This window comes from Chiloscyllium plagiosum, chromosome 10 (assembly GCF_004010195.1).
Source record: "Chiloscyllium plagiosum isolate BGI_BamShark_2017 chromosome 10, ASM401019v2, whole genome shotgun sequence".
Lineage (NCBI taxonomy): Eukaryota > Metazoa > Chordata > Chondrichthyes > Orectolobiformes > Hemiscylliidae > Chiloscyllium > Chiloscyllium plagiosum.
Genome location: NC_057719.1, coordinates 84,348,725 through 84,364,081, shown reverse-complemented (window position 1 = coordinate 84,364,081; position 15,357 = coordinate 84,348,725). Strand labels below are relative to the sequence as shown.

The 15,357-nt window shown below is 41.7% G+C and overlaps 1 protein-coding gene and 1 long non-coding RNA gene across 2 annotated transcripts in view; one reads left to right on the top strand and one right to left on the bottom strand.

The window, feature by feature from the left end:
- The window catches only part of LOC122554015 (metastasis-associated protein MTA1-like), a 170,586-nt gene that overhangs the window by 112,238 nt on the left and 42,991 nt on the right, over positions 1-15,357 (top strand). The window lies entirely within an intron of this gene.
- LOC122553837 overlaps positions 10,582-15,357 on the bottom strand; it is a 26,387-nt gene continuing 21,611 nt past the window's right edge. The window contains exon 3 of the long non-coding RNA XR_006312858.1: positions 10,582-11,589. This is a non-coding gene — a long non-coding RNA (uncharacterized LOC122553837). The remainder of the gene's footprint in view (positions 11,590-15,357) is intronic.

Genomic DNA, 15,357 nt, shown 5'->3' with positions numbered 1-15,357 from the left:
ACTTGTCCTACCTGCCTATCTCCTTTTCCACCTATCCACTCCACCCTCTCCTCCCTGACCTATCACCTTCATCCCCTCCCCCATTCACCCATTGTACTCTATGCTACTTTCTCCCTACCCTCGCCCTCCTCTAGCTTATCTCTCCACGCTTCAGGCTCACTGATGAAGGGCTTTTGCCCGAAACGTCGATTTCGAAGCTCCTTGGATGCTGCCTGAACTGCTGTGCTCTTCCAGCACCACTAATCCAGAACTAAGGAATGCCAACCTCACAGAGGTACCATATGCTGGATGATAAACTGAGGCTCTTTCAAAGGGACAGAAAAAATCCTAGAACACTATTTGGCAGCAGGGTATGTTCGACTGGGGATCCTGACCAATATTAAGCTCTCAACCAACCCGTCATTTATTTCATTGGTGTTTGTCAGAGCATGCAGTATGGACATTGGCTACCACATTGTCTGTATTACAAAAATGCTACAATTCAAAACTACAGTACTTCATTGGTTAAAAAGTGCTTTGGAACATATGAGATTTTGAAGGATGCTGTAGAAATATTAGATTTTGTTTCGAACAGTAGTTCTTAGTATCCTTACTCTTGCCAGAGAATTTCCATCTTTTTCAGAGCAGTGTAGCTACTGGCCTCGTAGCTTTCTCTGACAAAAATAAAATCCAATTTCTGTCACAGAACCTAAGATCCTGGAGCAATAGACTTATTGAAAAAGCCACGGCTATTATTCTGGTTCCAGTGCAGACTCTAAAATCCTGCTACTAATTGGCCTTGCTGGCTTCATCCTTGTAGACCATAAACTGAGTTTCTCAGCCCATTATCTGTTAGTTGTTCTCACCACTGTAACATCTCCTATCTCTATTCCATTTACAACTGAAACTTGATTTCTATCTTTGTCGACTATACACTCGATGATCATAATAGTTTTTTTGTCCATCCTCCCATTTTGTGCTCTCCATAAGCTTCAGTTCATTTAAATTTGTGAAGCCAGTATTTCATCATGCATTCATTCCTGCTTGTACACCTCAGCTCCCACACTATCCAACTTTAATCAGTCCCTAAAACCCACCCATTTGGTAACAGATTTAGTTATCTCTCCTAATATCTCTGGATTGGTTCAAGAATCTGGCATGGGAAAGGCAGGAAGGACTCACTGAATGCTATCTTTCTGACAAACCTCCTCTTTGCCTCACAGCTCCATGTCTTCCCTCTTGCCATCCCTCAACTTAGGCCAGTAATGATCCTCAGCGTATCACTTTGATGGTGCTGCTATCTAATGGATCTGCTGGTATTGATTCTAGGGGGCATTTGAACGTGTCATTTGAACCTGTGTCCAACTTAATTTCAGACAATGTATTCCATTTCTTAACTATTCATTGTGGGAAAAAGGTTGTTCCTCATCTCACATTTTCTTCTTTTACAAAACATTTTCAAACTGTGCCTTCTGGCTCTCAGTCCACTTTTGAGTGGGAAGAGTTTTTCCCTATCCATTCTGTCCAGACCTCCCTTGATTTTGAAAACTTGTATAAAATCACCTTTTAGCCATCTCCTCATCAAGCAAAACAGTCCCAAATTCTCCAGTCTGATTTTGTAACTGAAGTGTCTCGTCCTCGGAAGCATTTCTGTCAACATTTCTACAGGTTCTCCAATGCATTCGCATCCTTCCTCAGATATGGCACCTAGAAACATATATAATACTCCAGCTGGACTCTAACTGGTGTCTTGTATAATTTCATCATAACCTCCAGCTGTTGTAATCTCTGCCCCTATTTATGAAACCTGAAATACTGTCTGCTTTATTAGCAGCTCTGTTTATCTGTCCTGCTACTTCTAATGACTTATATATGGTATACCCAGGTTTTTCTGCACCGTCACATCTTTTAGAATAATACCCTTTATTTTATATTGTTTCTCCATATTCCTTGTACCAAACTGCATCATCTCACGTTTCTCCATATTGACCTTCATCTGCCTCAGTTCGCCCACTTCACCAACATACACTGTGCTCCTCTCAGTTCAAAATTCTCCCCAATTTTTTGTCACCTGAAACTTTGAAATTGTTCCCTTCACACAAAGATGGGGCAGCAAGGTGGCTTAGCACTGCCGCCGCACAGCACCAGGGACCCGGGTTCGACTCCAGCCTGTCTGTGTGGAATTTGCATGTTCTCCCTGTGATGACGTGGATTTCCTCCAGGTGCTGCGGTTTCCTTCCACAGACCAAAGATACGCAGGTTAGGCGAATTGACCATGGGAAATGCAGGGTTATAGGGTATGGGGGTGGGTGCGATTCAGAAAGTTGGTGTGGATTCCATGGGCTGAATCACCAGCTTCCAGACTGTGGGGATTCTATGATCTCTATGATGACTTACATTTATCTGGAAAAACAAGGGTCCCAACACCAAACCCTTGGAATCTCTACTATAAACCTTGCTCCATCCTTAAAAATATCCATTAACCATTACTGTTTCCTACCCCTCTGCCAATTCAATGAGATCATGGCTGAACTAATAGTCCTGAACTTTGCTTCCCTGCCTTTACCCCAAAAACCTTCATTCCTTTAATGATTAGAAATCTGTTTTTCTCAGCCTTGAATGCACTTAATGACCCAGTCTCAACATCCCTTGGTGAAGAAATTCACAAATTCACTGTCCTCGAAGAGAAATGTACACCTCCTCACCTCTGTCGTTATTGGGTGACCCTTTACTCTAAGATTAATGCGCTCTGGTCCTCAGCTCCCCATAGGCGAAACAACCTTTCCGCATCTTTCCTGTAAAGCACCCTAAAAATATTACCTTTTAGCAAGTTAAAAATCACACAACACCAGGTTATAGTCCAACAGCTTTAATTGGAAGCGCACTAGCTTTCGGAGCGACGCTCCTTCATCAGGTGACTAACAACTGATGAAGGAGCGTCGCTCCGAAAGCTAGTGTGCTTCCAATTAAACCTGTTGGACTATAATCTGGTGTTGTGTGATTTTTAACTTTGTATACCTGTTTTAAAAAATTCTTAAGGTCAGGTTCGTAGGAGAGTAGTCTGACACAGAACAAACGACCAAGAGGCGAGTCTGCTAGAATATGGGCATTTTATTCCCCGCAGCGTCGCCAGAACGGGTCTGGCTTATACTCACTCTACATGTTACCAAAACTGGGAGCCGTCAGTTCTCGTAGAGCGTTTGCCAACAACCCACGCTCGGCGGTTAAACGTAACCCCGGAGCAGACTCACCGAACTGGAGACTTTTCCAGCTTTTTATTCTTTTCCAGATATAAGAACAGCAGAGCAAGGCTAAAAAACACATTCCATTCTGGTTACATACAGATAAGAAGATTCACACGGGACTAAGCAACACCTCCATTCCGGTTAGATTCACACATGTATTGGGACATAATTTTTAACCGTTTCACCACATTCCACTGCTTGGACTTTTACACCACAATACCCCAGTCCAACACCGGCATCTCCAAATCATATCTTTTAGTAAGGTCTTTATTCTCCTGTCTGTCTGTCTCTCTAGCCTAGTGGTACCATCACTAGATTATTAATTCAGGGGACCTGGTTTGAATTCTGCTACAGCAGATGGTGGAATTTGAATTCAATTTTTTTTAAAATCTGGAATTAAGAATCTACTTATAACCATGAACCCATTGTCAATTGTCAGAAAAAACTCATCTGGTTCACTAATGTCCTTCTGGGAAGGAAATCTGCCATCCTCACCTGGTCTGGCCTACATGTGACTCCAGACCCATAGCAATGTAATTGACTCAACTCTCCTCTGAAATGCTCCAGCAAGCCACAGAGTTGTATCAATCACAAAATCTTGGAATTGTGGGCTAACCTACAGAATGTGGACTTCAGAGGTTCAAGAAGGCAGCTCACCTTCTCAAGTGCAAATAGCTAGATGGGCAATAAACGTTGGCCAGCCAGTGATGTTCACAAACTACAAGTGAATTTTAAAAATCCCCCAAATATTAAATTTTTCTTGTAAGAAAATCCCTTCATATCCTGGATCAATCTGGTGAACCTTCTATTGACCAAACGCAATGTCTTTATATCTTTATTTAGATAAACGGAGCAAAGCTGCTCGCAATATTCCAGTAGTGACAACTGCCTTGTATAATTTTAACATGAGTTCCCTATTGTTACACTCCATTCCTTTTGAAATAAAGGCCATTTGCCATTCCTATTATCTGCTAAACCTGTATGCTAGATTTTTGCACACGAAGACCCTCCAAATCCCTGTGCTGCAAGTGCAAAACCTCACAATTTTCCACATTGCATTTCATCTGCCAAGTTTTTTTCTCACACTTATGACCTATCTATGATTCTGTGTTTTTTTTTAAGTCATCCTCACTACTTGTCGTCCTATCTATTTTTATATCATCAGCAAACTTAGCAACAGTACATTCACTTCGGTCATCCAAGTCATTAATATAGTTATGGACCCAGCATTAGTCCCTGTGACATTCCACTAATTATAGGTTGCCATTCAGAAAATATCCCTTTATCTCAACTCCTTGTCTTAGTTAACCATTTTAATATTCTGTCCCCAACACCGTGGGCTCTTGTTTTATCAAGTAGCCTTATGTGTAGCACCTTATCATATGGCTTTTGGATGTCCAAATGTACTACATCAACTGGTTTCCCTTAATCTATCTTGCTTGTTACCTCCTCAGGTAACTCTAACAAACGTATCAGGCATTATTTCCCTGCATGAAGCCATGTTGATGCTAAATTCTTTACATCCTTTATACTAGATTGTAACATTTTCCCAATGAAAGATGTTAAGCTAACAGGCTGACAGCTGCCTTTTTATTTCTCCCTTCATTTTTGTGTAAGGGTGTCACATTGGCACTTTTCCAATCCTCCAGGACTTTGTAACAATCCAAGAATTCTAGGAAGATTATTACCAATATATCCACCATCTCTGAATTTGCTTCTTTTAAAATCTTAGGATGCAACGCATCAAGTCCGTTGTGCTTTACCCTGTTAATTTCCCTTGTACCTTTTCTCTAGTAATAGCAGTTGCATTTATTTCCTCTCCACCTTTAGCCCACGATTATTTTGTATTTTTGGAATGCTGTTACATGAAGACTAATGCAAAATATTTATTCAACTCCTCTGCCATTTCCTGATTCCCCATTATTATTTCCCCAGGCTCATTCCCTGAGGGGCCACATTTGCCTTGGTCTCTCATTTCCTTTTTATATATTTAAAGAAGCTTGTGCTGTTTGTTTTTATTTTGTCTGCTAGTTTGCCTCCATAGTTTACCTTTTTCCTTTGGTTTGGTCATCTTTTGTTGGCTTTTAATACTTTCCCAATCCTCTGGTTTCCTGCTAATCTTGGCCACATTTTATGTTTTTTTCTTTTAATTTGATTCTATTCTTATGCATAGTCAGTTTATGTCCTTCCTAGAATCCTTCTTCTCCTCCCCGCTCCACCTCTTTCCGTGAGTTACAAAGAATTTGCTTAAGTTGTCTCTCACTTTAAAACTGAATGCTAAATTCTACCATTTGTGGTAAATGTTTTCTCGGGCATCTTTACTCTGAGATCATTTATTAAACCTGCCTCAATATACATTGCCAGATCTAAAACAGGTTCACAACGTATTGGTTTAGCAAACTGTTCCAAATAAAGTCGATCAATTCACCTCATGTCTACCTTTGTCAACTTGATTTTTGCAATGTGCATACAGATTCAATTCACCCATGATTGATGTATTGCCTTTTATATGTGCCCTCATTAAATCATGAATGAATCTGTCCTCCTGAGCACCTTTTAGAGGGCCTTCCTCCCCTTCTTGTTTCTTAATCACACTCATATAGATTCTGCATAATCCGATCTTAGATCATTTCTATTTACTCCATGTAATGTTTGGAACCAGGTGGATGGCATCGTCTATGAGATCCTTGATTGGAGTTGTTAACCTGGGCCAAACAGGGAACTCTGGCTAACAGATATAAACAGGAGGTTCTGAAGGTGTCCTTAGTCTAGGTGTTGCTTTGAGGTGGCTGGTCAGAGCCCATGTACTGTGCACATGTAAATAAAGGGTGACTTGGTGACAGCATACAGGCCTTTGTACAGTTATTTCACTCCATCTGCTTCTATCTGCATCAAGGTATCCACTACCCTTCCCTTCCTGGCTGTCCTTCTGAAATGTCACATACCTCTGAATATTTAGTTCCAATTTTGATCTTGTAATCACATCTCTGCAATGACTTGAAGATCAAATCCATTGATCTCTATTTGAGCTGTAGGTTCATTTATTTTGGTTAAAGTACTTTGTGTGCATTTAAGTACCAATTTCCCTCTTTAAAGTTTTCCTTGTTTTATGCTTGTCCATACTGTCTCTTTCTATCTTGTTCCCTGAGTATTTTTATCAAAGTAGCCATAATGCACCATCTCATTTTGTTTTGTCACTCTGGTCGACGTGTTATTGATAGACTTTTGATTTAACTCTACAGTCACTTTGTTTTGACATCTTGGGTTGCAGGATGCAAGGTGGGAAATGTCAGCCTTTTAGTACCATTAGTTAATCCACAGCTTTTCCTGTACTGATTTTTTTCTCTCTTATGCCTGATGCTTTTCTTGTATTCCTGAAATGCTATTGTGTCTTCTACTGTGAAGACTGATAGAAAATACATGTTCAAAACGTATGCTATGACTTTCTCCCACCCATTCGCACCCTCTGAGAGGCAAATGCTCCTTCAGCTATTCTTCTCCTTTTTCATATACTTGTAGCTTTTATTATTTGCTTTTATATTTCTTGTAGTTGCCTATTGTACTTCAATTTTTTGCCTTTTTGTTTTAGTAATCCTTTGCTGATTTCTAACACTGTTCAAATCTTCTGCCCTACCACAGATCCATGTAGCAGTGTGTGTTTATTTCTTTCAATTTGATACCACCCTTAACTTACTCAGTTAGACAATAGATGGTACATTCTTCTTCCTCAGTTGAATATACCTCCATCATTTTAGCTTTCAACCTCGCTTCCCAGTCTACTTGAGTCAACTTTGTCATTATACTCATATAATTGCCCTTATTTAAATTTAGGTCTCCAGTTTTTTTGATCCATATTTCTCGCCCTTAGACTGAATATAAAATTCTATCATGATGTGATCATTAGACTAGAGCATTTTTAATATGCGGTCCTTAATTTATCCTGCATCATTTCACATTGCCAGTTTCAAAATAGCCTGTTTCCTGGTTGCATCTAAGCTTCTGTATCAAATGCAATCTATGACCTCATCCTCTAAACATGGAACAATACAGCACAGGCCCTTCGGTCCTCCAAGTGCTGCATTGACACATTTTGCCCTTCCATATAAAACTGTCTTCACTTACAGGATCTGTATCCCTCCAATCCCTTCCTATTCATGTATTCATCCAGATGCTACTTGAATGCTGCTATTGCGTCTGCTTCCACCACCTCGTCTGGCTGAACATTGGAAGCACTCACCAAACTTTGTGTGAAACACTTGCCTTGTACATCTCTCTTAAACTCCATCCCCACCGCCCCTTTCTACCTTGAATCTGTGTTCCCTAGTAATAAACCCCTCTACTTTGGGGAAAAAAGCTTCCTACATTCCACTCTATCCATGTTATTCACAATCTTTAAAACCTCTGTCAGGTCACCCCTCAACCTCCTGTATTCAGTGAATACAAACCCAGTCTATCCAGTCTAGAATCCCCCATACCAGGTAACATCCTGGTAAGCTTTTTTGTATCCTCTCCATCCTTCTGGTGGTGTGGTGACCAGAACTGTCTGCAATATTCTAAGTGTTGTCTAACTAAAGTTCTGTAAAGCTTATATAACTTGCCTATTCTTAAACTCAATGCCCCTTCCAATGTAGACATGCATGCCATAGGCCTTTTTTATTACCTTATCTACCTGCACTGCCACCTTCAGAGATCTGTGGACTTGCACAGCCAGATCCCTCTGCACATCAATATTCCTAAGGGTTCTGCCATTCACTGTATAATTTTCACCTGTACTCGACCTTCCAAAATGCCTCACCTCACACTTATATGGATTAAACTCCATCTGCCATTTTTCAGCCCATACCTCAAACTGATCTATATCCTGTTGTATTCTCTGACAATCCTCAGTATCCGCAACTTCACCAATCTTTGTACCATCTGCAAGCTTACTAATTAGACCAGCCATGCTTTCCTCCAAATCATTCATGTAGATCATGAACAGCAGAGGTCCCAGCACTGATCCCTGTGGAACACCACTAGTCACAATCCTCTATTTTGAAAAGCATCCTTCCACAGCTACCCTGTGTCTTATATGACTAAGCCATTTCTGTATCCATCATGCCAGCTCATCTGATACCATGTGACTTCACCTTTTGTACCAGTCTGCTATGAGGGACCAAATCAAAGGCTTTACTAAGTTATGCGTAGACAACATCCCTCATCAATCATCTTGGTCACCTCCTCAAAACACTTGATCAAGTTAGTGAGACACAACCTTTCCCACACAAAATCATGCTGTCTATCGCTAATAAGTCCATTTGCTTCGAAATGCATATAGATTTGTCCCTGAGAATCCTTTTCAATAATTTCCCTACCACCAACGTGAGGCTCATAGACCCGTAATTCCCTGGATTATCCCTGTAACCTTTCTTAAACAATGGGATAACATTGGCTATTCTCCAGTCTTCTGGGACCGTATCTGTGACCAAGAAGGATACAAGGATGTCTGTCAGTGCTCTTGCAACAATTTGTCCTCTTGCCTCCCTTGGGATAGTCCCTTGGGACCTGACTTATCTACCTTTATACTTTTTTAAGATGTACAACACCTCTTCCTTTTTAATAGTGACATGGCTTAGAAATTTGACATTCCCTTCCCTGAGATCATCATCCACTAAGTCCTTACTTTGTATCGATGTTAGATTAGATTACTATTAGATTAGATTACTTACAGTGTGGAAACAGGCCCTTCGGCCCAACAAGTCCACACTGCCCCGCCGAAGCGCAACCCATCCATACCTAACACTACGGGCAATTTAGCATGGCCAATTCACCTGACCTGCACATCTTTGGACTGTGGGAGGAAACCGGAGCACCCGGAGGAAACCCACGCAGACACGGGGAGAACGTGCAAACTCCACACAGTCAGTCGCCTGAGGCGGGAAGTGAACCCGGGTCTCTAGCGCTGTGAAATTCTCTTTGGTCAAAGTATTTGTTTAGGATCTCTCCTACCACCACACATAGATTCCCTCCTTTGTCCTTGAGTGGGCCAACCCTTTCTCTGGCTTCCATCTTGCTTTTTATATACGGAGAAAAAGCCTTGGGATTCTCTTTAATCTTGCTTCCTATCCACTTTTCATGACATCTTTTAACCCTTCTAATTCCTTGTTTAAGTTCTTCCCTACTTTCGTCATATACTTTAAGAGCTTCATCAGTTCCATTCTCCTCGACCTTACGTATGAATTATACAATCCCTACAGTGTGGAACCAGGCCATTTGCCCCAACAGGTCCACACCAACCTCCAAAGAGTATCCCACCCAGACCCATTCCCCTACCCTATGTTTCTGCATTTCCCCTGACTAATGCACCTAACCTACACATCCCTGAACACAATAGGCAATTTAGCATGGCCAGTTCACACATCCTGCACATCTTTGGTCTGTCGGAGCACCTGGAGGAAACCCACACAGACATAGGGAGAATTGCAAACTCCACACAGACAGTCGCCCGAGGCTGGAATTGAACCTGGGTCCCTGGCGCTGTGCGGCAGCAGTACTAACTACTGTGCCATCCAATACTTCCTTTTCCATTCTAACCAAGGTCATAATATACCTGGTCATCCAAGGTTCACATAACTTGCCACATCTATCCTTCCTTCTCACAGGAACGTACCGCTCCTGAATTCTTATCAACTACCATTTGAAGTGCTCCCACATGTCTGATGTGGATTTACCCTCAAACAGCTGTCTCCAATCAGAATTCTTCAGTTCCTGCCTAATATTGTTGTAGTTTGCCTTCCCCAGTTTAACGCCTTCATCCCAGGACTGCTGTTATCCCTATTCATGAGTATTTTAAAACTCACGGTATTGTGGTCACGACTCCGAAAATGCTCCCCCACTGAAACTTCACTCTCCTGACCAGGCTCATTTCCCGAAACCGGGTCCGGTAATAATTCCTTCTCTGGTTAGACTGTTTACATATTGTGTCAAGAAACCCTGCTGAATGATCCTTACAAACTCTGCCCTATCCAAGCCCATAGCACAAAGCGAATCCCAGTGAATATGGGGGAAGTTAAAATCACCCACAACAACAACCCTGCTGTTTTTACATCCTTCTAAAACCTGTCAACATTTTCTCTCTTCTGTCTCCTGCTCGCTGTTGGGAGGCCTGTAGTATACGCCCAGCATTGTGCTTTCACTTTTCCTATTCTTGAATTCTACCCATATTGCCTCGCTGCACAGGTCTCCTGCAGTACAGCTGTGAGATAGGAGAAACTGAGGACTGCAAATGCTGGAGATCAGTGTCAGAAAGTGTGGTGCTGGAAAAGCACAGCCAGTCAGGCAGCATCCGAGGAACAGGAGAGTCGACGTTTCGAGCATAAGCTCTTCCTGACTCTCCTGCTCCTCGGATGCTGCCTGACCGACTGTGCGTTTCCAGCACCACAGTTTCTGACAGCTGTGAGACACTCCTTTACCCCTTTTACTCCCCCACCTCACACCTGAAACATCTAAATACCGGGACATTCTGCTGCCAGTCCAGTCTCTCTTTCAGCAAAGTCTCCATAATCGCAATAATGTTACAGCTCTAAGTACTAACCAAAGCTGTAAGTTCATCTGCCTTGCCTAATATACTTCTTACATTGAAACACAAGCATGTAAGACCACTTACCCAGCTCTTTTCAGCAGCATTTCCCTCACCGTTCTTGTTCTTAGTCACGTTTGCCTTGGTTTCTATCTCTCCCTCAATTCCTGCATCTACTGCCCTCCTCTTCTGGTTCCCATCCCCTTGCCGCATGACTTTAAACCCTCCTCAACCACTCTACCAGGTATCCCCCTGTTGGAGAATTGTCCAGTTACAAATAGAGGCCACACACAGATCTTGTGTAATTGACGAACACTGGTTTATTTCTCACGATTTCATGGGGAAGAGAAACTGACTGGACTGATACAAAACAGACACTTTGCACAGTTTAAGTCAATGATTCTCTTCCCTGAGCTTCAGATACAGACAGTTCTTATAGGGTTGTAGCAGTTAATTACAAGACAATGCCATTTCGAATACAGTTAATAGAAAACAGCTGCTTGTCCAGCAGTATCCATCAGTTGACAATTCTAACAGGAGGTTTAGCTAATCTGTTAATGGGTGCTAATAGCCAACATCTTGGCTTCAATGGGTCTCTAGGGTATGTTGGTGCCCCCTAGTCTGCGTGGGCTTTGTGAGCAGTGATACAATTGTGAGGTAGGAAAACCAGTTAGCGGATCATCTGCGTAGTCTGTTCCTTCAGTCGTGGAAACAGCTTAGGTAATGTCTCGTTTCATCACTGTTAGTTCCTGAGCTGAGTGTAGTCGAGTTGAGGTGCCGGTGGCATTATGGGTAGGCTCTGTTTGGCTAAGAACAGACATGGTTTCTGTGAGTAAGTGGTGGACAGGTAGAGTGGTTTGTCTCTCTCCCAACCCCCCCCCCCCTCCCACCCACCCCCAACCCCCCACAAGGACATGAATCCCGGTCCTCCCCAGGCTTAACATGTCCAGATTATACAGGTCCCAACTCCCCCAGAACCAATCCCAATGCCCCACAAATCTGAAACCCTCCCTCTCACACCATCTTTTCAGCCACCTATATATCCTATTGTTTATATTCTGACTAGCTTGTGGCACTGGTAGTAATCCTGAGATAACTATCTGTGAGGTCCAACATTTTAACGTTCTTCCTATTGCTACCATTGTTTATTTGATTTGTTCACTCACTGTGAAGGTTAAAGTTACACATGGTTATTTACTTCTCTTGCAAGCCCAATATTTCTCGATGTATATTCTGTCCACTTTGTAACTACAGTTGTGAAGTCGGTAATTTATTTCTGCAAGTGACTTTCTTTTGTTTTCTTTTATTTCTGACCAGACTGATTTTGTATCTTGATCTTCTGAATCATGATAGTATGCATAATTATATTGAATGTCATTTTGTTAACAGAGCTACCACACCTTCTTTCCCTTTCCCTCCATACTTACAGGAATGCCTGATATTGCTGTAACTATGCTTGAATACATTGGCCACATTGCAAGCACCTCTTGATAATGAGTATTATAAAAACGAATGAACAAAACTCATTTATTTCTGTTTGTTCTATAAATTCACTCATCTTGTCATGAATGCTATGTGCATTCAGATAATTATTTTTGCCATTTTTGCTTACTTGGAAAATGCTTACTTGGACTGGGTGTCACAAAGCTGGTTTCTTTTTACTAAAAGCTTTTCTCAAAGATACTATGTCCTTGGTTTTGTCAGAACCGCTCTCATTTCCGATTAGACTGGTTTGGTACAGAGATTAAGGAGTATTGAGAAGCCTTTTTGTTTATATGTAAACAGATGAGACTTCATGCCAAAGTGGTCTTGTTTTAGAAGTGATGTGTATAATGAAAGGGGAGTGGTCAGCTCTCTAGCTGAGCAGTTTAGTTCAGTCCAGAACTAGTTGGGAAGTTCAGCAGTGGACTGTGTGAACAGGCCCTCTCTCTTTCTGCCCTTCTAACTTCAACCTGTCAGCATCTGTTCCATTTTTATACTGTTTTTCAAAAGGGTTTGCTTATTGGGACTGTTGTGTAAATTCGGAACAGTGTAATTAAGTCTAGTTTGGATAGACTGAGTTCTGTAGGGGTTCTTTATTCTGCTTGTTGTGTTTCATTGTGTAATCTTGTGAATAAAGTTTTGTCTGTTTTAAAATTTAGTAGTCAACCTAACTACCTTACTCTGCGTAATTTTCACTGCACACTTGCTGAAACAAATTGCAAAATTATGGTCTGGGCTACCTGCTTAAGAATGTTCTGAGTGGTCTAGCCTTGTCCATAACAGATTGGAGACTCTTTGCGGGATTTTAAACAGCGGGTGGTAGGTGCTAGTGTTTTTATTTTGCGATATGGTTTGGTTTGGTAGACAAAGCTTGGGATAGTAATGGCTCTTTCAGTCGCCAAAAGTTTTCTGGAAGTGGATGCGGTGACTTTGGAAGTTTTGTAAAGGTGAATAAGACCTCTGCAGGAGTTAGCAGAGAAGCTGGAATTGGAACTGCCTGTGTCTGTGAGGAAAGGAGGGATAAATACAGCAGTAGCTCAACATTTAAACATGCCAGAGAAACCATCAGAATCTACAGAGATGGCAAGAATTCAATTGCAAATGAAGCAGCTTGAGTTAGAGGCAAGAGATAAGGAAAGGGCAGAAGAAACAAAACAGTTTGAGTTATGATTGAAAGCAGAAGAGAGGGAAAAAGAGAGAACAGAGAAAGAAAAAGACAGGGCTTTTGAACTTCAAAAACTGACACTTAAAAAGGAAAGCCAGCTTAAAAAGTTGGAGATAAAGGCTGAGGGTAGGCTTAGTGAAAAAGAGAGTGAGGGTGAGCAAGCCCCTGGTATTAAGAAGCCCAGTGAGAAACTGTTTATATTCAAGCATTGCGTAAATTTGATGAGAAGGATGTGGAAACCTTTTTCATCTCATTTGAAAAGGTGGCTAAATAAATGCAGTGGCCAGTTGCAATGTAGGTTTTGTTGATTCAAATGAAACTTGTAGGTAGGTCTAGTGAGGTATTCGCATCACTATCAGAGGAAGTATCTGGGGAGTATGAGGAGGTGAAAAAAGCCATTTTCAGTGCATATGAGCTTGTACCAGAAGCCTATAGACAACGTTTCAGGAATCTACCCTGGTCAAACCTATATTGAGTTTGAAGGGATCAGACAGAATAATTTTGAAAGATGGATAAGAGCTTTAAAAATCAAGCAAACCTATGATGCCCTTAGAGAGGTAATTATTTTGAAGGAATTCAAATACTCACTGCCTGAAGTAGTGTGAACTCATGTGGAAGAGCAGATAGTTAAAACAGAGAGGTTAGCAGCTGAAGTGGCTGATGATTATGAGCTGGTCCATAAAACACGATTTGGCTTCCAGAATCAATTTCAGTCCATGAGGGATAGAAACTGGGACAAAGAGAAATCCTCACGTGGAAAGGGAAAGGTAGATCTTAGTGAAGATCTTAAGGATAACCTACCACAGGGTAAAAAAGAAACCCTTGAGGGGGACAAAGACGTTAAAAAACACCGGTGTTTTCATTGTAATAAAGTGGGCCACAGGAAATCACAGTGTTCGTGGGCTAGGAGAAAGCCAGCTGTAGGAAAACTGAATAAGCCTGGGAGTTTTGTTGGACTAGTAACAAAAAGCATAAGGGAAGTTAGACAACTGCCTCAGAGCGTACAAGATGATCAGAGGTTGATTATGGAGGAAGTATCAGATCTGCTTAAAAAACATATTTGCAAGGGTAAAGCTTATTCACATAGGCCAGGAGCAGCAGGTAAAGAGGTTACAATATTAAGGGACACAGGATCCTCTCAGTTTGTGATGCTGAAGAATGACGAGATATGTACTCTTGAGAGACTATTGCCAGAGAAGGTACTGGTCACGGGAATTCAAGGTGAGAGACACAAGTGCTCAATTATGCAAAGTGAGGCTAGAGAGTCCAGAGAAGAGTGGAGAATTTGTGGCAGGGGTACAGGACAAACTCTCAGCTCCAGGAATACAATTTGTCCTTGCAAATGATATAGCTGATTCACCAGTAGGTGTGCTGCCTACTCTGATTGAAAAGCCAGTGGAGACGCAGGCAACTGAAGACATGGAGAATGTTTATCCAGAAATCTTCCCTGATTGTGTGATCACAAGATCACAGAGGCACAAGTTGAAGCAGGAGAGATCAAAAGGCACAGAAAAGAAAGCTGACATAGCTTTATCAGCAATTTTCTTCGATCAGATAAGTGGAACAGAGAAGGAGCAAATAAGGTAAACATGCAAGTATCTTTAACTCTGCGATGCTTATTGAGTTACAGCAGAAAGATGAGAACTTAAAACTTAAAATATCAAAAGCCATATACAGAGGAGAGTGAATGCCTTCCTGAGTGTTATCATTTAACAAATGATGTCTTAATGAGGAAATGGAGACCATCATACATTCATGCAGATGAGAAATGGGCAGAGATTCATCTAGAGTCATAGAGTCATAGAGATGTATAGCATGGGAACAGACCCTTCGGTCCAACCTGTCCATGCCGACCAGATATCCCAACCCAATCTAGTCCCACCTGCCAGCACCCGGCCCATATCCCTCCAAACCCTTCCTATTCATAT